Below are 25,467 nucleotides of genomic sequence, written 5' to 3'. Positions count from 1 at the left end.
GCACTGGCATTAAATGATCAGTGGAAATGCACACAGACTTTCCTGGCCTGCCTCAGGACATCCTGTAAGCCGGGTACCTACACCACCAGGTTAAGGATGTGAGCCACACAGGGCACTTGGGTCAGTTGTCCCTGTCGGAGGGAGCGGAGAGGAGGTTGGTGCCATTGTCGCAAACCACCATTCCTGGCTAAAGCTGGTGTGGCGTCAACCACCTCTTTGCCTGCCCCTGCAGAGCTGACAAAATATCTGCCCCAGTGTGGCTCCTGTCCCCCAAACCAACCAGCGCAAGCACGGCATGGCATTTTTTTGCCTGCGTACTTGCGTAGCCCCTTGAACGCCTACAGAGCACCGCTGGTTCCGAGGACAAAGCACTGGAAGAGGCCATGGAAGAAGAAGAAAAGGAGGGGGTGAAGGAGAGAAATGTGTCACAACCAGTAGTAGCATTTTGGAGGCGTGGTAGAGGAACAACCTCCAACACTACTGCACCTTGTCCTGCATCCTTCCCAGCTGCCAGAAAAGTGACCCAATGGGACGTCAAAGATGGGTAACGTCCCTGTTCATGCCTGCTGGACCATGAGTCAGCGGTAATATGCACCTTACCGCTGACCGCCCTGTCCAGCGAGGCATGGACATTGCCTTCCACATGCCGGTAGAGAGCCGGAGTTGCCTTCCATGAGAAAAAGTGGCGTTTGGGGACCTGCCACTGGGGAACCGCACATTGCACAAATTCACGGAAGGGGGCCCAGTCTACCAACTGAAAAGGCAGCAGCTGAAGTGCTAGCAATTTACCCAAGCTAGCATTCAACCGCTGGGCATGTGGATGGCTGGGAGTGAACTTCTTTTGATGGTCCAGCAGCTGGGGCAGGGAAATTTGCCTGGTACAATCAGACGTCGGTGTACTGCTAGCAGAGTGCCTGCAAGTACTTGGCTGTGACACACCTAATTCTACACCTTCATTCCTCTCAGTGCAGGTTTCAGAGAGGACTGAATCTCTAGTGGGGTTGGAGATCCCAGCTGATGAGGAGCAAGGAGAGGTCCACTTTGCTCTTTGGTGTGGGCCTTTAAGGTACGCTTGCCAACGAGCTTCAGTTTCCTGCTCTTTCCCTGACCGCCACAACATACTACACAAGGCCGCCGCGCTGGTGGCCTTATATAGTGTGGGGCATGTACTTAACCCCCCTGAGCTATAATTGGCCACAGGCATCCTGCCTGGGGCCAATTATGGCTCTCCTCGCTGCCGGCGCTGTGATTGGCCAAGCATACAGGGTCACAGTGCATGCTTGGCCAATCATGAGCCAGCAATGCACTGCAATGGCGTAGTGCATTGTGGGCTGTTTGTGCCACAAGAATATGGTGCGAACGGTCCACAAAGTTCTGAATTCGCCAAAGTGCCGAACGGCCGGTGTTCGAGTCGAGCATGCGTTCGACTCGAACACCGAGCTCATCCCTAGTGAGTGTACATGCCAGTCTACAATTCTGGTGAGCTGGCTTGCCCAGTAGTATTTGTATACATCTTTGAGGCCTATCCCACCTTTCCGTTTAGCGTCATTCTATCCCAACTTAATCTAGGGGTGTTTGAGGACCATAGGAAGGTTCTGCACATTCTCTTGTATGAAGAGAAGAAAGAGGGTTGAGTTTTATGGGGATGGCTTGTATGAGGTAGAGTAATCTGGGCAGGATATTCATCTTCAAGATGGCGGCTCTGCTGAACCACAAGAAGGGGCCTTTATGCCAGCTGTGCAGATCTTCCTGGATTTTCTGCAGGGCTGGTAAGAAGTTCATGGCATAGAGTTCCAACAGTTTGGTAGTAAGTTTAGTGCCTAGGTAAGTTAGTGCGTGGGTTTCCCAGTGAAAGGGGAAGTTAAGTTCGCATTGGGATACTAAGGTATTCAGGAGTGTGATATTGAGGGATTTGGATTTGTCGAAGTTGATCTGCAGATTGGAGAGTCGTTTAAACAATGTAAAGTCTTTAAGGAGATTAGGAATAGTGGTTATGGGGTCCAAGAGGAACAACAGGATGCCACCCATGTATGCTGCGAGTTTGTATTGTTTATGTTTAATTGTAATCCCTTTTATGTCAGGGTTCTCCCGTATTTTGCGAAGGAGGGGTTCCATAGTTAAAACAAAGATGAGGGGGGAGAGTGGACAACTTTGGCGTGTGCCGTTGACTATGGAGAAGGCACTCAATAGTCGGCCATTGACTCTGATTGGAGCAAGCGTGTAGGAAGTCCCAGAGCTTTTAGTGTAGCTGTCATGTAGTCCCAGGCCACCCTATCGAATGCCTTCTCTGCATCCAAGGATAAAAAGAATCCCTGGGAGGAGGTTGTCCTTAGCCAGTAGGGATGAGCTTCATGTTCGAGTCGAACATACGTTCGACTCGAACATCGGCTGTTCGTCCGTTCGGCGAAGTCCGAACATTTTGGTCCGTTCGCGCCAAATTCGTGTGGCGCTTACGGCCCACAATGCACTGCGGTGGCGCAGTGCATTGCTGGCTCATGATTGGCCAAGCATGCACTGTGACCCGGCATGCTTGGCCAATCGCAGCGCCAGCAGCGAGGAGAGCCATGATTGGCCACAGGCAGGTTGCCTGTGGCCAATCATAGCTCAGGCTGTGTAGTGCACGCCCCACACTATATAAGGCCGCCAGCGCGGCGGCCTTGTGTAGTGTGTTGGCGTCTGAAGCAGTGGGTGTTCTGTGTACCTTCAACACAGTACACACCGATCGTTTTCGCCCGATTTTCGATCTTGCTGTTGTGTAGTGGTTGTTGTCTGCGTGCCCTGGCCGCAGTATACACAGCTATATTCACCTCACCTATATAGCTAGTGATCTATCTTTTATAATAGAGCTTGCAGTCAGTAGTGTTAGGAGCTAGTGCGTGCTGTCTGCGTGCTCTGTACCCAGTACATACCGCTATATCCACCTACATAGCTGTTCTCTATTTGAGCCCACTTGCCATCTGCAGGAGTTATTGGAAGTTGTGTGTGCCTCCAGCACAGCACAGTATACATATGTATATACCCCTTTATCTCTGGTGTTCTATAATAAAGGCATCTGCAGAAGTTAGTGGGTGTTCTGTGTACCTTCAACACAGTACACACCGATCGTTTTCGGACGATTTTCGATCTTGCTGTTGTGTAGTGGGTTACTTTTTACCAAACATATGTAGCAGTATACATCTTGGCCAAAATTTATGAAGAAAAATTATTTGCAAAATTTTGTATCAGAAACAGAGAAAATGCATTTTTTTTAACAGAATTTTCAGTTTTTCTCATTTATAGCACAAAAAATAAAAAACCCAGCGGTGATTAAATACCACCAAAAGATAGCTCTATTTGTGTGAAAAAAGGACACAAATTTTATATGGGTACAGTGTTGCATGACTGCATAATTGTCATTCAAAATGCGAGAGCACCGTCAGCTGAAATTTGTTCTATAATAAAGGCATCTGCAAGAGTTAGTGGGTGTTATGTGCCTCTAGCACAATATACACTACCCAACTGGCTGTGTTTGATGGCACAGTGGCAGCCTTTGATGGCAAAGTGGCTGCGTTTGATGGTTTTTTTTTCAATTTTTTTTTTTTAAAGTTTGTTTGCGCCCCCCTAAAACAATTTAACACCAGCCGCCACTGAATAAAACCAAATACATTAAACCTCATAAATAATACAATATGGCACAAATTATTTTCATTGGAGTATTAAGGTCACAGCTTTATTAGTTAAAAGATCATAACAATAACATGATTTAGACACCATTCTTTAAAAACATACAAGAATTCTGACACAACCATTAAAGCCAGGTCCTTGACAATGCCACCCAATACCATGTTCTGTTTTAAGCCTGTACTGGTTGATGCCATCAGCCCAATTTTTCTGCCCCTGTTTAACAGGGGCGTTTAAGTACAATTTTTGATGCAATGCTTTGCAGCAGGGCTAATTCCTGCAATCAAACAAGAGTATATGGGAGAGGTTGCAGTGTGGTGGCACCAGCACCAGTGCCTAAGGCCCAATTTTTCTGCCCCTGTTTAACAGGGGCGTTTAATTACAATTTTTGATGCAATGCTTTGCAGCAGGGCTAATTCCTGCAATAAAACTAGAGTATATGGAAGAGGTTGCAGTGTGGTGGCACCAGCACCAGTGCCTAAGGCCCAATTTTTATGCCCCTGTTTAACAGGGGCGTTTAATTACAATTTTTGATGCAATGCTTTGCAGCAGGGCTAATTCCTGCAATAAAACTAGAGTATATGGCAGAGGTTGCAGTGTGGTGGCACCAGCACCAGTGCCTAAGGCCCAATTTTTCTGCCCCTGTTTAACAGGGGCGTTTAAGTACAATTTTTGATGCAATGCTTTGCAGCAGGGCTAATTCCTGCAATAAAACTAGAGTATATGGGAGAGGTTGCAGTGTGGTGGCACCAGCAGCAGTGATTAGGCCAAATTTTTCCGCCCCTGTTTAACAGGGACATGTAATTACAATTCTTGATATAATATTTCACAGGAGGGCCCCTTCCTGTGCCCACCCAGAGTAACGGTGAGGACTTATAGTGTTGTGGCACCAGCACCACAACCACCAAAGGTCAATTTTTCTACCACTGTTCAACAATGGCATGTAATTACAATTCTTGATATAATCGTTCACAGCAGGGCGCTCCAGTCACTTTGAGGGCTTACAATGTTGTGGCAAAACCAACACCTTGTTCCGCCATTTCTGCAGAGCATATAGGGCAGGCCCCTACTTTCAAACATCCAATTTACAAACATCTCCTACTTGCAAACGGAAGGAGACAACAGCAAGTGAGATGAAAAAAGATGGACGACAAAACAAATTATAAAGGGGTGATAACCCTTCCCTATGTTTTCCAAAAAGCTTAAAAATAGTTTTTTTGACTGGAGTTACACTTTAAAAATGTACCAGTTGAAAATTACAAACAGATTCAACTTAACACAACAAACCTACACAGTCCCTGTCTTGTTTGCACCGCCTGTATACTGCTGTTCTGAGTATATAGGGCCTGGGGGCCACACGCATTTCCTTTTTTTAATATGGGTACAGGGTTCCCCTTAATATGCGTACAAGACCCAAATAGGCTGGTAATGGGCAGGGAGGGCTACCCATGCCATTTTTCTCAATGATTTTCAACCATATTGCAGGAACCAGATATAACATTAAAACCGCAAGCAGTTTTAAATGGTGTTATTTCCGTTTAATGTCATTTTGTGCAGGGACTGTTCTAAACACGGGAAACACGTGGCACTTCATAGGCATACTACAGACACCCCCCAGGCACCATATTTAAAGGAATATTTCACTTTTTTATTTCACTTTAATCGTCATTAAAATCAGTGCTCCCGCCAAAACGGCCATTTTTAAAAACATTTTAGGCATTGACCCATGTCCCCTGGGGCAGGAGCCAGGTCCTCAAACCCTTTTTAGGACAGTATCTTGCATATTAGCCATTAAAATTAGCACTTTTAATTTCGAACGTTCGAGTCCCATAGACTTCAATAGGGTTCTAAAGTTCGTTCGAATTTGGGGTCCGTTCGAAAGTTCTGGTGCGAACCGAACCGGGGGGTTAGCCAGTGGTGCACGTTTATGGCTTTTATGGTGTTGTGCCTGGCTTCTCTACCAGGGACAAAGCCAACTTGGTCAACCGAGACCAGTCTGGGGAGTAGGGGAAGTAATTGTTTTCGACAGTATTTTGGCATGCAGTTTCACATCCACGTTGAGTAAGGAGATGGGACTATAAGTAGTCACCATTGTGTTGTCTTTACCTGGTTTAGGGATCAGTGTGATGTGGGCCTCTAAGATGTCCTTGTTGGTGAGAGGGGAGGAGGCTAGGTTGTTAAATGCTTTGACAAAGTTGGGAATAAGAGTGTCAGAGAAGGATTTGTAATAGTTGGTAGTTAATCCATCTGGGCCTGGGCTTTTTCTGGTCTTAAGCTGTTTCAGTGCAGTTATGGTTTCCTCAGTCAAGATTGGGAAGTCCAAGTCTGTCGTCTTTCCTTTGTGAGAGGAGGGGGACTGTATCTAGAAAGAAAGTCAGTTATAGTCCTAGTCCAGTCAAGGAAGGGGTCGGTAGGAGTAGATTCAGGTAGGTTGTACAGTTTGGAGAAATAATTGGTCTGCTATGTTTTCCGGAGTGACTAGGGCATCACCCGAAGGGGTCCTGATGGTGTGGATGGTATGTGCCGTCTTTTTAATTTGTAGGGCTCTAGCCAATAACTTGCCTGCCTTATTGCCAAATTCATACAGTGGGGATCGAAAGTTTGGGCACCCCAGGTAAAAATGTGTATTAATGTGCATAACGAAGCCAAGGAAAGATGGAAAAATCTCCAAATGGCATCAAGTTACAGATTAGACATTCTTATAATATGTTAAAAAAAGTTCGATTTTATTATCATCATTTACACTTTCAAAATTACAGAAAACCAAAAAATGGCATCTGCAAAAGTTTGGGCACCCTGCGGAATTTATAGCATGCAATGCCCCCTTTGCAAAGCTGAGACCTGCCAGTGTCATGGATTGTTCTCAATCATCGTCTGGGAAGACCAGGTGATGTCAATCTCAAAGGTTTTAAATGGCCAGACTCATCTGACCTTGCCCCAACAATCGGCACCATGGGTTCTAAGCAGTTGTCTAGAAAACTGAAACTGAAAATAGTTGACGCTCACAAAGCTGGAGAAGGCTATAAGAAGATAGCAAAACGTTTTCAGATGTCAATATCCTCTGTTTGGAATGTAATTAAGAAATGGCAGTCATCAGGAACAGTGGAAGTTAAAGCAAGATCTGGAAGACCAAGAAAAGCTCGCAGGATTGTGAGAAAAGCAATTCAGAACCCACGTTTGACTGCCCGATCCCTCCAGAAAGATCTGGCAGACACTGGAGTTGTGGTACACGATTCCACTATAAAGAGATACTTGTACAAATATGGTCTTCATGGCAGATTCATCAGAAGAAAACCTCTTCTACGTCCTCACCACAAAAATCAGCGTTTGAACTTTGCAAATGAACATATAGACAAGCCTGAAGCATTTTGGAAACAAGTTCTGTGGACCGATGAGGTTAAAATAGAACTTTTTGGCCGCAATGAGCAAAGGTATGTTTGGAGAAGAAAGGGCACAGAATTTAATGAAAAGAACCTCTGTCCAACTGTTAAGCATGGGGTGGATCAATCATGCTTTGGGGTTCTATTGCAGCCAGTGGCACAGGGAACATTTCACGAGTAAAAGCAAAAATGGATTCAATAAAATTTCAGCAAATTTTGGATGGTAACTTGATGCCATCTGTGAAAAATCTGAAGTTAAAGAGAGGATGGCTTCTACAAATGGATAATGATCCTAAACACACCTCAAAATCCACGGGGGATTACATCAAGAGGCGTAAACTGAAGGTTTGGCCAAGGCATTCACAATCTCTTGACCTCAATATTATTGAAAATCTATGGATAGACCTTAAAAGAGCAGTGCGTGACAGACAGCCCAGACATCTCAAAGAACTGGAACACTTTTGTAAGGAAGAATGGGCAAAGATACCCCAAACAAGAATTGAAAGACTCTTGGCTGGCTACAAAAAGCATTTACAAGCTGTGATACTTGCCAAAGGGGGCAGTACAAGATATTAACTCTGCAGGGTGCCCAAACTTTTGCAGACGCCATTTTTTGGTTTTCTGTCATTTTGAAAGTGTAAATGATGGAAATAAAATATAACTTTTTTGACATATTATAAGAATGTCTAATCTGTAATTTGATGCCATTTGGAGATTTTTCCATCTTTCCTTGGCTTCGTTATGCACATGAATACACATTTTTACCTGGGGTGCCCAAACTTTCGATCCCCACTGTAGAATTTTTTTTGACTGAGAGCATATTTGCATTTCAGTGTTTTTTGCAGTTCATCCAAAAGGTCTTCCCTTGCTTTCAGAAAATCAGCATAACATTTGGTGTCTAGCGAAAGTTTGTGTGCAAGGGATTGCATCAGCATGGACAGTTTTTCAATACGGCCTTCCTGATTTAGTTTCTCTTTGCAGCGATGGCTATAAGTTTGCCTCTAATTACGCATTTATGGGCAGCCCAGATGACCGTGGGTGAGGTGTCCTCTGTGGTGTTTTCCGTGAAGTATTGGGAGAGGCGTTTGGAGAGGTTGTGTGTGTTTTCTGAGTCCATCAGGAGGGAGTCGTCTAGGCACCAGATTGCCGATGTGAAGCGAGTCGATAGGAGTGTCAAAGTCATAGTTATTGGGTGATGAGTTTTGGGTGATGAGGGCTCTGCCCCCCCTACCCCAAAGCACCTTTTCCCAATGTTGATGGGGACAAGGGCCTCTGCCTGACAATCCTAGGGTGTGGTTGTGGGGGTCTGCAGGCAGGGAATTTATTAGAATCTGGAATCCCCCTTAACAAGTGCCCTCCCCAGATCCTGGCCCCCCTCCCTATGTGAATGAGTAGGGGTACCCCTACTCATTCACAAAAAAGTGTCAAAAATAAAGACATGAGGCATTTTTTTACAACTCCTTTATTAGAAAAATAAAAAAACGATGCCCCCCGATGTAGATCCATCGTCAATTATAATGCCCCCCCCCCCGACCCAAAAAAAGGAAAAAAATAATTTAATTTTTGTCTTTAGAAATGTACGTTTTGCTGCAGCAGGCTCTATACACAGATCCGCCACTTTACAGACATAAGGGGACCCCCAAGGTACTATATTTAACCTCCCTGACTCCGGGTAAAGTTTCAGTACCATAAGCGGTATTCCCGAGCCAGACTCGGGATCCCATTGCAGGATCCATGTAGGGGTTTACTTACCTTGTCCCCTGGATCCAGCGATGTCTCGCTGCTGTGATCAGTGAGCCACCGTGTCTCGCTCGATCTGTCACAGTGCTGGGCTCCGTTCCCTGTGAGCGCTGCAACGCACAGGGATGGAGTTCGGCGCCAAATTCAAAAAGTAAAAAGCACAGTATAGATACAGTATACTGTAATCTTACAGATTACAGTACTGTATCAAATAATTACACATCCCTTTTGTCCCTAGTGGTTTGTCCAGTGTCCTGCATGCAGTTTTATATTATAAATACTATTCTTTATGGCAGGAAACTGGAGATTGTCCATAGCAACCAAAAAATGTCCGTTTACATCAAAAGTGCTTTTAGACCAGCTAGAAAACAGCAATAATAAATTAGAATCACTTGCAGAATTGAGCGATAGTAATTTTGTGGGGAAATTCATCATCAAACACTAAAAGTAATGACAGCGACAATTCTGCAACTTTGATTTGATTACATTAATGAATAATTTTTTTTTTTTTTCCAGCAGACTAATACGGCGTACTAAGTCCGCCGGACTATCCGCTGTACTTTTGAAATGAACGGACTCGCCCACACACGTGGAGGAAAGTCCACTCATTTTGAGCGTGTCTCCAGGTAGCCGGGGCCAGCGAAGTCACCTGGTATGAACTTAAAGGGGAACCCCTACGAAAAATCGGCCTGGGGGTCCCCCCCTAGGTCCACATCAGACCCTTGTCCGAGCACGGCGGCGGCGAAGAAGAAAGCCGAGCTCCTCCGCTAGCAAAAGATAGCGGAGGAGTCTGGCGAGAAGACCCCCCGAAGACGGACAGAAGACCCCCGGAGCTGTGCAATAAACTATTTTAACCTTTGTGTGTTGTGGTTTTTTTACTTTTTTTTTACAGGTGAATGGGTAGGGGTACATTGTACCCCATACTCATTCACATAGGGTGGGGGGCCGGTATCCAGGGGCCCCCTTATTAAAGGGGGTCACGGATTCCGATAAGCCCCCCGCCCGCAGACCCCGACAACCAACGACCAGAGTTGTCGGTAAGAGGCCCTTGTCCTCATCAACATGGGGACAAGGTGCTTTGGGGTGGGGGGCTGCATGGCCCCCCTTCCCCAAGGCACCCCCCCATGTTGAGGGCACGTGGCCTGGCACGGCTCAGGAGGGGGGACCGCTCGCTCGTCCCCACCCCCTTTCCTGGCCGTCCGGGTAGCGTGCTCAGATAATGGTCTGATGTGGACCTAGGGGGGCCCTCCATGCCGATTTTTCGGCTTAGGGGTTCCCCTTTAAGTCTATACCAGGTGACCTGGCCCCAGCTACCTGGAGGCTCAAAATGAGCGGACTTTTCTCCGGCCAGGAAAAGTCCGTTCATTTCAAAAGTACGGCGGACTGGCACACACACGGCCGGATTGTCCGCCGAAATGCGACTCCCGCGGAAAGATTGGCGTGCAAAACTACTTTCTAAGTCCGCCGGACTTTTGGGTAAAAAAAAGTCCGCCGGAGACTACACACGGGGGATTGTCCGCCGGACTTTTCCACCGGATTGTTTGATCGTGTTTTGATTTGTACGTGGCATAAGAATTACAGGCCTACAATATAAAACGCCAAATTTCAATGCAAAATAATGGTACCGCTTTCAGCACCTAAAATCTGAAATAATCATACAGCCAGGGAGGTTAAGGACATTTTTTATTGTTTCACTTTAAGCATCATTAAAATCCTGTAAAAATATAAATTGCATTGATACATGTCCCTTAGGGCAGTACCCAGGCCCCCATAACCCTTTTTATCACCAATAACTTGCATATAGGGATGAGCTTCGAGTTGGACTTAAACATTGCCTGTTCGCCGAATTTGGGGTGTTCGCAGCAAATACAGAACACCCTGTAAAAGTCTATGGGAGAAATCTAAAGTGATAATTTTAAAGGCTTATATGCAAGTTATTGTCATAAAAAGTGTTTGGGGACCTGGGTCCTGCCCCAGGGGACATGTATCAATGCAAAAAAAAAGTTTTAAAAACGGCAGTTTTTTCAGGAGCAGTGATTTTAATAATGCTTAAAGTGAAACAATAAAAGTGTAATGTTCCTTTAAATTTCATACCTGGGGGATGTCTATAGTATGCCTGTAAAGGGGTAAAGGGGTGCATGTTTCCTGTGCTTAGAACTGTCCCTGCACAAAGTGTCATTTCTGCAGGAAAAAAAGTAATTTAAAAGCACTCGCGGCTATAATGAATTGTCGGCTCCTGTAATACAGAGAACACTCATAGAAAATCATTGATAAAAATAAAAATAAAAAAAAGCATGGGGTTCCTCCAAATTCAATTAGCAGGCTCTCCAGGTCTGGTATGGATATTAAGGGGAACCCCACGTCAAATTTTTAAAAAGAAATGACGTGGGGTTTCCCCCAAATATCCATACCAGACCCTTCCGGTCTGGTATGGATTTTAAGGGGAACTCCACGCCAAATCAAAAAAAAAATGCCGTGGAGTTCCCCCCAAAAATCCATACCAGACCCTTTATCTGAGCACGCAACCTGGCAGGCAGCAGGAAAGGAGGGGGGGGCGAGAGAGCGCCCCCCCTCCTGAACCATACCAGGTCACATGCCCTCAACATTGGGAGGATGCTTTGGGGGACTCTGACCCCTCAAAACACCATGTCCCCATGTTGATGGGGACAAGGGCCTCATCCCCACAACCCTGGCTGGTGGTTGTGGGAGTCTACGGATGGGGGGCTTTTCAGAATCTGGAAGCCCCCTTTAACAAGATCCCGCCGCCCCCCTGTTTGAAATGGTAAGGGGGTACAAAAGCACCCCTACCATTTCACAAAGAAAGTGTAAAAAATTGTTAAAAAGCACATACACACCGTTGGGAAAAGTCCTTTATTAAAAAAAAAAATCGCTGAGGAAGCCCGGGTTTCCCCTTGCGTCAGAGGGGGACGGGGTCAGGTGACGGGTGGCTCCGTCCTCCTCAGCTAAAACCTATCAGGCTGCCGGGATTCCTGCAGTTTTTCCGGTGGAGACAGGATGGGTGAGCTGCGCTGGAGGGAAAGATCACCCAATGCTAGATCAGATCACCCATCACTGGAGCCCGGAGAGATGAGGAAGGGTCTGGTATGGATATTTGGGGGGGACACCACGTAATTTTTAAAAAATTTGACGCGATGTTCCCCTTAATATCCATATCATACCTGAAGGGCCTGGTAATTGAATTTGGGGGAACCCCACGCTTTTTTTTTATCAATGACTTTCAATGACTGTTCTCTGTATTACGGGGAGCCGACAATTCATTATAGCCGCAAGTGCTTTTAAATTACTTTTTTTCCTGCAGAAATGACGCGAGGTTCCCCTTAATATCCATATCAGACCTAAAGGGTCTGGTAATTGAATTTGGGGGAGCCCCACGCTTTTTTTTTTATCAATGACTTTCAATGACACTTTGTGCAGGGACAGGTCTAAGCATGGGAAACATGCACCCCTTTACAGGCATACTACACCCCCCAGGTACGAAATTTAAAGGAATATTACACTTTTATTGTTTCACTTTTATTGTTTCACAAGCATTATTAAAATCACTGCTCCCGAAAAACTGCCATTTTTAAAACTTTTTTTTGCATTGATACATGTCCCCTGGGGCAGGACCCAGGTCCCCAAACACTTTTTAGGACAATAACTTGCATATTAGCCTTTAATATTAGTACTTCAGATTTTGAACATTCGAATCCCATAGACTTTAATAGGGTTCTAAAGTTCACGTGAATTGTAGGTCTGTTCAAAGGTTCTGGTGCGAACTACAGCTACCATAGTAACCTTCACTAGATTCCATGTCCTGTCCACAACAGCTGCTCTGTTGCATTGTTAATGCAGCTGCTTGCTTGGCATGGGCACCATCCAGGGAACATTTTACATTTTCTTACTAAATGCAAAGAGTTCTTTGATTGGATGAAGTGGAGAGCTGAGGTGGTGATGTCATGATCGCTAGCTCATGCAATCAGAAAACACTTTGCACACAATTCATGACATCCATGCCAAGTAGTAAATCACCTGTGTTTTGCAGCAACCCAGCAGGGGACCCAGAAGCAAGTGGAGATCACTGGAGCAGTGGTGCCTACTTCAGTGATTCCAGCTTCCACAAGGATCCCACAGGTATGGCGCATACCTACAAACATTGATCAAAGCTGAACTAATATCACATTGTAAAAATTGCCATAACAGGAAGGTTTTCTTTATATGAACCTTAGTCTGTAGGTAAGTGTAAACCAATCAATATATCAGAGAAGTTGAAATATTTAATTCAACTTAAGCCACCACGTAGTTCCCTTAAAACACATTTAACAGAAGTTGAATGTTACAATCTATTTCACTATTTAAAAAATGGTGAAAACGTATTTATGTAATTTAATGATAATACTCTATCTATCTATCTCATTATAAGTTTTCCTTAGGACAAATGACTGTTTCCAATGTACTAGTTAAATAATTTTGCAGTATGATGTATAGACATGGTGCTTCATATTATCTATACTAGAACATGGGTGCCCCCAGGTGGCGTGTTAATGAATCACCAGTGCTGTCTAAGGAAACTGCTAAAATATGTTAGGTAAATATTCTGTATGCAAAGTTACATATTCAAGCCCAGCCATACGCTACCAAATATAGTGGCTCAGGGATGTCATAATTGAGTCCTGCTGTGACTTTTCCAAAGATGAACTCTCATTAAGTATGCTCCACATAAACATTAATGATCATGAACTTGCACGCATTATACATTTTATTAAAAATAGCTTCCATGTTTTGTTATACATTGAGGATCCCAATTCTGTACCTTGCTAGGGTCAATAGACTCTTATGCCCTGTACACACAGTCGGACTTTCCGACGGAAAATGTGCGATCGGATCTTGTTTGTCGGAAAATCTGATCGTGTGTGGGCTCCATCTGACTTTTTCCATCGAAATTTCCGACACACAAAGTTTGAGAGCAGGATCTAAACTCTTACAACAACAAAAGCCGATCGTTTAAATTACGATCGTGTGTAGACAATTCTGACTGACAAAGTGCCATGCATTTGCAGAATATATAATATATACGAAATATAAGACTAAAGCTATTGGCTAGCTACTGCCCCCTTTATTGTCCTTTCGTACGTGTTCTACATCATCGCATTCTGAACGATCGGATTTTCCGACAACTTTGTGCTATCGTGTGTATGCAAGACAAGTTTGGGCCAAAATCTGTCGGAAAAAATCAGACGGATTTTGTCGTCGAATGTCCGACTGTGTGTACAGGGCATTAGAGTTGTATATATAAAACATTCGCTGTACGAATGTGACAAACATCCACACAGTCAAAATTAAAATGTTACCTTTTATTTTTGGATTAGGAATACTTATATCATCAGTGCCAACTAGTGGCCATAAAGCTGTTTTACCTCAAACCCAAGGGGGGGAGGGGGGGTGGAATATAGTCACTAAATGGTGTTGATTAAATAGAAACAAACATTACAGAAATGAGGGTAAATTTTCATTCTGACTGAACTCCCACTCCAGGATCACCAACCCCCCTTTCGGGTTTGCCCACCCCCCTCCTCCCTTTAATTAAAGTACCTCCTCTTCACCCTCTTTTTTTGCAGGTGGTAGGCAAATAATAAAGAAATACTTAAATCATCAGTGCCATCTAGTGGCCACATCCTAAATTTACCTCAATCAGGGTAAAAAAAAGAGTGGCTGTTTGTCACATTCCTATAGTGAACTCCCACTCCAGGATCAACCCCCTCTTTCAGGTTTGCCCCCCCCCCCCAAATGAAGTAATGAAGTACTCTCTCTTCACCCTCTTTTGCTCCAGTGGTAGGCAAATAATAAATGCTGTAGAGAGTGGGGACACTCTGCAGCATTCTACTGTGAGCACAGCCTAGGAATAGGTTTTTGACACCCTGGGTGTCATTCAACCAAAGACAGGACCAGCCACTACTACACACCCATCAACGTTGTGCTGGTGTGCAAAGCGGGGGGAGCATTAATTGGGCGTTTAAGCAGTCCAAAGTTGGCACCAAAACCAGTCCTCCACCCATCCACCAGATGGAAGAAACAGTGTCTGTGAGACAGCACCACACAATTGTGAAGCCGCACCTCCGGCGCACAGGGTGTGACATCGACATGCAGCGCAAGGGTATCCATTCACCTGCCAGAGAGGGGGGAGGAGATTGCGTGGCGCAGCTCCTGGAGAGGATGGGAGCAAAGCTTCTGACTGAATCATGTGACACAATGACATAGAAAGTAACTGGATAACAAGAGATGGAAACGGACAGCTCCATCCCATGGGTATAAACCCTGTAGAGCGAGGGTAAATTAGGAAAAACAATGAATACAATGAATTTTATATTACTATTGAATATTGTGAGACCAAACTAAATAGAAACTATGTGTTTCCATACCTAAATTAATTATATAAAATAGAAACAATTTGGGACTTTAAATGAGGCGATGACCTGGTAAGGTCTAGTGCCTCCATCCCTATCTAATAAAGAAGCGGGGACGGGGAAGTGGAACTTTGAATGAAGCACATAGATACTAATAAAAGATTTTAATTAGTATAAAAATTAGATCTGTCAATAACAAGATACATAATGGTAATTATGGTACATGTAAAATCCCCAATACAATTCATGTATATACACATGTTTACATACATGTTTCTACGCTATGCTGTATTAACTGTTTGTAAACGTGAATATTTGCCTCTACCACATATGTATGTATGTGTATACATGTGAATTATATTGGAGATTTTACATGTACCATAATTACCATTATGTATCTTGTTGTTGACAGATCTAATTTTTATACTAATTAAAATCTTTTATTAATATCTATGTGCTTCAACCACTTCCCCATCCCCGCTTCTTCATTAGATAGGGATGGAGGCACTGGATCTTACAAGGTCACCGTTGCAAACTGTTTATCTTTTATATAGTGTATAGATAGAAAAAAACACATTATAAATACAGTTTTTCCCTTTTTGTATAAGTAATCACATTCCCTCTGTTCTCAGCTGCATAGGAGCTGGGGGAGGGGGGGAAGAAGCAGCAACATCCTGAGCTTTCTAGTGAATGGCTGTGCAGCAGGGGCGTGTCAGGACAAGTCTGATCATTGGAGGAGAGTACACTGAGCTCCCAGCAGAGCTAGAGAACTGACCACAGTGTGCTCTCATGATTAGTGTGGTCAGTTTTTAATAGGAAAGAAGGTCTAGTGGGAACACCAGGGATTTCACACAAAGGAAGCAATACTAAAAGAACAGGATACAGTAAAACCTTTGAGAGTAACTTGGTCTTAGAGTGTTTTGCAAAGCAAGCAACATTTTATTATAAAATTTGACTTGATAAACGAGCGATGCCTTGATATACAAGTAGCATCATGTCACAACTGAGTATTAAAGAGAAGGGAGGCGCCTCAAAGTGTAGCAATGTGTAGCAATATGCTTACATTTAATGAAGGTACAACATTTAGCAACTCACATCACATTGATGATTAAAACAGGCACATCTAAGCATGCAGGCATCCAGGGTAAAGCTATCCACATAGACCATCCGCCGCACCACCATCAATGTCATCCCTTCCATGCTGCACTCCACGAGCGGTTCAAGCCTCGTCTTCAGATCGTTCTACTGCAGGATAGTTTTCCTGGTCACGATTGCAGACTGACAGCAGTGAGAGCTGGCAATGTGGAGCATGGTCTATGTGGACAGATTTACCCCAGATGCCTGCATACTTAGATGTGCCTCTTTTAATCATCAACCATGTAAATTGCTAAATGTTCATTAAATGTAACCATATTACTACAATTTAGAGGTGCATCTCTTTTCTTTTATACACTGTAGCTCCTGCTGGATGTTGCTTCTAGTTCCCTTGTGGAGGCTTCCATTTGTAAATGGACATTTTATGGTTACACAACCTATCACAATTCTATAATCTTTTTATACAGACTATAAACTGAATGACTTATGAATAAATGGTTGTGGAACTAATCATCTGAGTTTCCATTATTTCTTATGGGGAAATTCGCTTTGATATACAAGTGCTTTGGATTACAAGCATGTTTCCGGAACAAATTATGTGCGCAATCCAAGGATTTACTGTAATTTGTTATACAAGTGCATGGTACAGCAGACACATATTAGGAATATGAAGTGTTGGGGTAACAAACACTTTAAGATATTATTTAAGATATTAACCTCCCTGGCGGTATTCCTGAGTCTGAGTTTTTACACCAAGAGCGGTAACCCCCGAGCCAGACTCGGGACTGCTTTGCTGAATCCAGGAGGAGGTTTACTTACCTTCTCCCTTGGATCCAGCGATGTCCCCCTGCTGTACGAGCAGCTCGTCCTCCGCTCGATCTATCACAGAGCCAAGCTCCGTTCCCTGTGAGCGTTGCGACGCACGGGGACGGGGATCGGCGCAAAATTTAAAAAGTGAAACACACAGTATACATACAGTATAATGTAATCTTACAGATTACATTGCTGTATGTAATTATTTCACATCCCCTTTGTCCCTAGTGGTCTGCCCAGTGTCCTGCATGCAGTTTTATATTATAAAAACTGTTCTTTATGCCTGGAAACTGGAGATTGTCCATAGCAACCAAAACTGTCCCTTTACATCAAAAATGATTTTAGACCAGCTAGAAAACAGCGATAATAAATTAGAATCACTCGCAGAATTGAGCGATAGTAAATTGTGGGGAGATCCGTCATCAAATACTGAAAAGTAATGACAGTGACAATTCTGCAACTCTATTGTTATATTATTATTTGGTATAATTATTTATAGTTATTTATTATATTATAATTTATGTTTTCATTTTTCAAACTTTATCATACCCGGGATGTCTGCTAGTCTCTGGTTTGGACAGATTTAAGTGAGTTATTCCTAAGAATTACAGGACTACAATATAAAACGCCAAATTTTAATGCAAAATAATTGTACCGCTTTTAGCACCTAAAATCCGAAATAATCGTACCGCCAGGGAGGTTAAGATATTTTAAGATATGTTTTTTTCATAAATTACATATATTTTGTAAGTGAACATACAAGCTCAAAATAGTTATATATCTAAGCCCTTGTACACACGGTTGGAGAATCTGTCGGAATGAGTCTTATTGGACTGTGTCGTCAGATAATCCGACTGTGTGTGTGGTATGCATCGGACTGATTCCGTCCGAAACTCCGTCCGACCCAATTTTCCAACATGTTGGAAATATTTCCCGACCAACTGGGCCGGACGGACCTAATCCGATCATGTGTACAGCATTTTCATCGGACCAAGTGCCACGCATGCTCAGATCAAATTCCTACATCAAAGCTATTGGCTACTAGCCTGAATGTATTACCATCGTAACGAAATTACGTCATCACGTTCTGAAAGATCGGATTTTTCGCCAACTTGGCCCGACCGTGTGTATGCAATAGTTTCGGACACAATCCGTCGGACTAAATCCGACGGGCAAAATCTGACGGATTTGGTTGGCAAAATCTCCGACCGTGTGTACGTGGGCTTAGAACAACTGGTTGTTACAGAAAACCTAAAAATCTAGTATAAAGTGAGGATTCTCAAAAAAAGATAAAGAAATTAGACAAAATTACATGCTTTAAAATCTTTTCTCTAATGTTGATATATTTATTCATTGTGATTTAAATGAAAAAACCCTCTAGAACCCAAAGTCAATTATTATTTTTTCCTTTATACCAACACAATAGTCCTTTATGTTATTAAAAGGGACACACTCCATATCTGACATAGTTTATGGATTCTTTGTGGTTTTTGCAGACTGATAAATATCATGTAGCTATTTTAGTGGTGCCATCAGTCTGATAAGAAAGATTGTGTTTGAAGTCAGGGTCCAGCCAATCTAGTGGTATTTGTTACCTATTGTAATTCATACCTATCAAAGACTGCTGAAAAAGAAGATTATAGATAATTGTTGCTTTTACGTTCTTACGCCACTATAAGAATGCGAAGCCTGCTTTGGGGACTGGAGCTATAAATGACAAATGACAAATGACTGCTTGTAACATTTGAGATGACTATGGAATGGGCAATGGAGAACTGCTGCTTTGTGCCAGACTGTCTGTAGTGATTACTCTCCACAGTATTGTAGGACAAATCCTTTGAAGCTATATCCAAAAACATAATAAGATTATATCAACCTGTTAGCAAAATGCAGACTATAAGAAATCATCCAGCCACACAAACACCCATTCTACTTTAAATGTTTCAACTCAGGAAGAAAGTTGACATGTGCATGCAGTTATTTAGATATACATAAGTGATATAGAATTAAATTTTATTAATTTAGAGAACCTAAAGGCTAAATATCTGCTGAGTAGCTTATAAACACTCTCCCCTATATCCTCTTGTCATTAACATCCCAATCACTCAGGGCTGGCACAAGGCATTGTGCTGCCTAGGCCCAAAAAGGAAACGCTGCACTCCCCCCCCCAAAAAAAAAAACACTTCCGCCCCAAATCATGTAACCCTGTGCAGATTGTAATGTGTGCAGACAGACAGATCCTCCCCATCATTGGACTCACTGGATCCCCGGACTCCTCGTGCAGAGGTCACCACTGGCACCCTGAGCAGCCTCTGCTTGTCCGGGGTGAAAACACAAGACACGTGGGGGGGGGCTGTGTCACAGCAGGGGGACAGAAGGGGGGCAACATCAAAGGAGGGGGCAGTGGGACAGGTGGGGTAGAGGGACAGTTGGGGGCAGCATCACAGGAGATAGGCAGAGGGACAGGGGCAGCATCACAGGAGGAGGGCAGTGGGACAGGAGGGAGGAAGCATCACAGGAGGGGGCAGAGGGACAGGTTGGGAGCAGTGGCACAGGAGGTGGGCAGAGGGACAGGTGGGGGCAGTGTTACAGGTGGTGGGCAGAGGGACAGGAGGGGTCATTCACCACAGAAGGGAGGCATGGGGACAGGTGGGGCAGTGTCACAGGAGGAGGGCAGTGGGAAAGGAGGGGGGCAGCATCACAGGAGAGGGCAGAGGGACACTTGGGGGGCAGCGTCACAGGAGATGGGCAGAGGAACAGGTAAGGGCAGCATCACAGGAGGTTGGCAGAGGGACAGGAGAGGGGCATGCATCACAGGAGGGGGCAGAGGGGCAGGAGGGGGGCATGCTTCAAAGGAGGGGTCAGAGGGACAGGAGGGGGGCATTCATCACAGGAGGGGTCAGAGGGACAGGAGGGGGGCATGCATCACAGGATGGGGCAGAGGGACAGGTGGAGGCAGCATCACAGTAGATGGGCAGAGGGACAGGAGAGGGGTAGAAGGGCAGGGGCATGCATCACAGGAGGGGGGCAGAGGAACAGGAGGGGGTATACATCAATGGAGTGGGGCAGAGGGACAGGTGGGGACAGCATAGGAGATTGGCAGAGGGACAGGATGGGGACAGAGGGACAGGAGGGGTCATGTATCGTAGGAGGGGGCAGAGGGACAGGTGGGGGGCAGCGTCACAGGAGGGGGCAGAGGGACAGGACAGAGGAGAACCTCTCCAGCATCAGGTCATCAGGCAGCGGTGGGTGGGGGGTCTTGTGCACAGTTAGGGAAGTGAGCATGGGGGTGTGAAGAAGTGCTTATAGGCCAGAGGAGCAGTGGTCAGGAGGCGGAGGGTTTTAGGCAGGTGTCTAACTCTGACAGCTGCTGAGCTCCTCCTGCCTATTTTCTCTTGGAGAGAAAGCTGGTCCAAATCGAAAGGAGGAGACCTGTGCCCTCTGTTCACCTCCCATTCCGGCTCCCCCCGCTGCCTCCTGTCTGGTCTGACTCCCGCTCCGTCCAGGCTACAGGGCGGGTACCGACATTCTGATTGTATTATCCAGCTACGTGAGGGCAGGGCTCCGTGCTGCTCAAACTAGGAACGCTCGCCTCCTATCTGGGACTGGCCTCCCCCTTGCTCGCTTTGCTGTTGGTCAGGTGTGCAGTGGATCCTTTACATATGATGGTGCACGTTACTGCTCCGCTCCGCTGCTCTATCTTGGTGCCCTAAGGCATAGATGCAGTGTGTTTCAGAGTATCGGCTGCCTCTGCCGCTCCTCTCAAGTGCCGCCTGGATCCCATGGACTCAGCGGGACCCATGGTAGGGCCAACCCTGTAAATACTGAACCCTTTTATTTATCTGTTTGTGATGCAGGAGAGGTATTCCCAAAGTGCCCATTGCAGTGTTCATTTTATCTAGCATACTGAAATCAGTGTCCACAATAAAGCCTAAAGGACCATACACATGGGTTGAATATCGGGCGATATCGATAAGTTCAATAGAAACCGCCCGACATTCAGCACCTGTGTACGGCAGCCAGTCCAATAGAAGCTAGGTTGAAGGGAAAACAAATAGTGTGCACTAGGCTTAAGTTTAGTTACATCTTTTTTAATTAGCTCAAAAGAGGGCAATTACATTCAATGCAAAGTTTCTGTTGCTGTTGGCTAAACTTGTAAAGTCCTCCGCTCCGGGCACCCAAACCCCCACACAGCTGTAATCTTCCAGTAATGTGGGGGTTAATATGATTCTGCTAGATCTGTCATGGGCACTCATCAAACAATGCCAACTAGGCCCACCTTTTCTGCCCCTCTCCATTTATAGCTTCCACCAATGAAAATCACTCTATGATTGGAGAACGGACAGATAAATACAAAAAAAGTCCACCTCCTCTATTCATAAACAGCTTTTCATTGATGAAAGCTACATTACAGTTTCTATGAATGGAGGAAGGGGGCAGAAAGGTCAGACATAGTCAGCACTTTTGACGAGTGCCTGTGGCATTCTCCTCAGCCATAATATCCCAGTGTTGCTGGGGTATGATCAATTGGACTTGTCATGGGGGCAGGGGCAAATGACTCTAGATTTCAACTAAGAGCACAGGGGTCCCTTCTTATTGAATGTAGGTATCATTCCTTGTACTGTTTTTTTTTATTATTCTAACTAAACTTAGGCTTTAAGAAGTTTTCACAGACACCAGTCATATTCAAACCACCTTTGAAAGCTTACATTTGATAGTTTAGGCTATTTAAAAAAAAAAATTTCATTGCAATGTCTACCTCCTCTCCGGTGCTATCTCCTATCAACTCACTGCTCCATGGTCAAACACTGGTCCCTTTCAGGGTTGAATGGCACCAAGCATCAAGTGGAGTTGTGTTTTGAATGAGAGCGATGTTGGAGAAAAGGAAGGCCATTATATAATAATTACATTTATATTTGTCCTGAAGGTCAAAAAAGTATGTACAATGAAGCATAGCAGATCACTGTGTCAAATTAAACAAGATTGCAGCTTATGGTATCATTGTGATCCAAACAAGTAATGTAGTTATTTGTTGTTGTTTTTTTTTTTGTTTTTTGTTTTTTTTAGATCAATTAACATGGGTTAACGTAGGTAAGATAGCAGCAGTTTTTGTTAATGAGTCTGTCAAAGTAAAACTCTATTGCGAACACCATACACATTACAAGTGTTTTAATTAACTTAAAGTGTATCTATGGTAAAAACAAAAACACATATGTGAAGCAGTCTCAACATTGTTTTATCACTTTTTGATGCAGCCGGTAGATGTCATTTTTACTCTTCCTGTAGCATGGAGACATTGCTGTTTGTTATGCAGTGCTCTTGTAGAGTAGTACTGTTATCCTACAAACAGGGTAATCTTGGATGGGCATGTCGTTTTAAATAGACTTTATCTGGAGACAAACAGATGGCAAGGCTGGATTTAGACTGTTTGATGTGGGGGTTTAATAAAAAATGTCAGGGAAGCAGAGTGTAACAGTCATGCGTACTGGGCTAAGGCATAGGTGTGTGCATATCAGCCATTTTGTCATGTCTCAGCTCACCTCAGCCATGTTGTCTTGTGAAGGTCACACCACAGTGACTTTGCCCCCCCCCCCCCCCCCACACCTTTTTCTTTCAGCTATCCATTACACAAACTGGCAACTGAGCCTAGGACCTTATCAGTCCAGTGTTCAGACACACAGACTTTTCCATTTACCCAGTCCACAATTTAGGCTGGAAACCCTAATAAAACTGTTACCCTCTCAATCTAGAGAACCAACAGATACCAGTCATAAATACCTCAATCCACACAGAGTGCAGACAGTTTAATATAGTTCTGAAGCTTCAGCATGTTTTATAACTTCAAAATTAATAATAGCACAACCATAATATGGACATATTTCGTTTCCTCAGATAATTTGTAACGTTTCAAGTCCAGACACCCCTATCTCAGATTATATGAGAAACCCCTGGTACCCCTTCTTCCTCCTAGATAAAGTAGAGATTGGAGACCTGCCATGTTTATATTAGTTTTGAAGCTAATGTCACACTGAACCATAATATGGATGTTAGCAGTCTTTAAACAGTAGAGCTGCAGAGATATGAATATTTATCACAAACTGTACCTTGGACATGGTCATAAATGTAGAGACCTCCCAGCAACCAACCCCTAAATGAGATGACCAGATAGTTGGTCATTGGTATCTGTCAACACCCCATTGATCACAAAGAAAAGGGAGATGCCATGACAGTTTGACAGTTCTCCTTTACCATCAAATCAGGAACATCTGCCAAGTTTAAGAACCAATTACACCAGGCTCATCAACCAAACTCTGATCAACCCAAGGACATTGATTGTAAGTATCCTTCCTCCTCAATTCTACCTTATATCTTTGTTGCTGTATAGTGTCTTTCTTTTTTGGCCTTTTCATTATTAAAATCTTATTTTGAAAAGTGTTAACCTTGTCCCTAAGCCCTTAATGCAAGCTAACCAAGAACCTGTCTCTTGAAGAGGGCTACTATATAGGATAAACGTTCTGAACATACCCATCTGTGGTCACAGTGTGTGTTACAGACGAATATTCTAAAATCATAATTGTAATGCTAAATTGGTGGAAGTTCTGACACTTCAGTAAACAAAGGTCAGTGGTGGCAGTTGAAGGGTTGTTTGATTAGCCCAGTGACAATCACTCTCAGGCTGCTGGCACTTGGAGTGTGGTCCCGCAAGCTGAAACTTCTTTTTGCTGGGTGCAGCTGAGAGTGGCATTGTTACGTAAGTGTGTGGTGTGAGATTGGCTGGTCCTTTGTCACAAGTTAGTGAGAAGGAAAGGGATCTGATACCCGTGTTCATCACACAGTGGATGCCAGGTTAGCAGGACAGAGGACAGCGGTAAGCAGGACAGTGTATATGGGTCAGCAGGGCAGGGTAGAAGTGGTCAGCAAGGCACTGTACAGGAGTCAGCAGGTCAGAAGACAATGGACAGCAGGGAAGAGGACATGGTCACTGCTGGCAGGGCAATCCTCCTCCTAGCTCTCTCCTCTCTGTCACTAATCCCTGTCTGGACTTCACTGCACCAGGCTGCGCCCCCCCTTGTCCCAGAACTTCCAGCCCCGAGTGAGGTGATGGGGGAAGGAGCTCAGCGGGCCAGGCACAATGGCAATTTGGAGGCTGGCCTAGGGGGCACAACTGAAATCTGGGGTGGTGCAGCCCAGCCCATCCCACCCCAACCCCCCCCCCCAGAACAGACCATAGATAACCTTTTATTGTAGGTTCCTATTGCTATTATAAAAGGTAATTCCAATAACCTTACTAAGAGAAGAAAGGTCACTGTATTACCAGAAGATCAGTCAGTTTTGTAAAATATAAAAAACACTGATCCCATGGAGAGATATCACCATGGATGAGAATCACTCTTTACAAATATCTCAACAAAAGATATAACCTATTCTGCAGGAAATTGCTGTGGAGGCCTATAATTGAAACCTCTGTTGTCCTGTATAACTTTAAGGTGGAAGGCAGTGAGCCCATTACAGGAGCAAGTGGATGGCAGAAAGAATTTTGATTTTATTCTGAGTACTGTTATCATGGTAGAAAGAGGGATAGGACTGTTTGATAGTTATAGAAAACATTGCTGTTTATATCAAGAGGAGAAGAAATGATTGATCGCACACTTGAATCCAAAAGATACTGTAGAAATTTCTTTATTGTCATGAGCCTGACAAAATTGCAATGATGATCACAAGAAAAGAACCGTGCCTGTTCACAACAATTGAAATGCTCACAATACAAGCTATTTAAAGCTATTTAAAGGTGTATATCAAATCAAACACCTATTACAAAACACCTGTAGTTAAAGAGCAATCAACACAAAACTTCACCGACATAGAAATATTTCTTAAATGCTAAAGCATCTGATCATAAAATAGTCAACACAAAAACTAGATAATGTAAACATGTAAGCAAGTAATGTATTAAAAACAAAAATAGAAAAATGAGCGAAAAAACATGTATATATACCAATATAAATCACATATATCACTATGTAACAAATTGAGTCAAATTATGTGATTTAATGCTTATTGTTAAAGACTTATTAAAAACTGTTCAAGGATAAGAGGCAACAAATGAGATGCTAAACCATGTACATGATGGAAATAATGTGCATACACATGAAAATCAACCATATCCACATATATATAAATCATGTGGAGGCAAAATATTGTGTATATAAGCACATATACATTGCAAATATTCTGCACAGAACAATCCTAGAAAGCATTTAAAATTTATCAAATGTAACTTTCTATTAAGATCACTTATGAAATCAAAGGGAGTGTTCTTAATGCTCAACTATAGGGGGGGGGGGGGGGGAATGAAAAACACACAAAATCACTAG

The sequence above is a fragment of the Lithobates pipiens genome, unplaced genomic scaffold, assembly GCF_037356315.1.
Source record: "Lithobates pipiens isolate NorthernLeopardFrog02 unplaced genomic scaffold, aLitPip1_a1.2 Scaffold_13, whole genome shotgun sequence".
Lineage (NCBI taxonomy): Eukaryota > Metazoa > Chordata > Amphibia > Anura > Ranidae > Lithobates > Lithobates pipiens.
Note: the sequence above shows the minus strand (reverse complement) of the source record.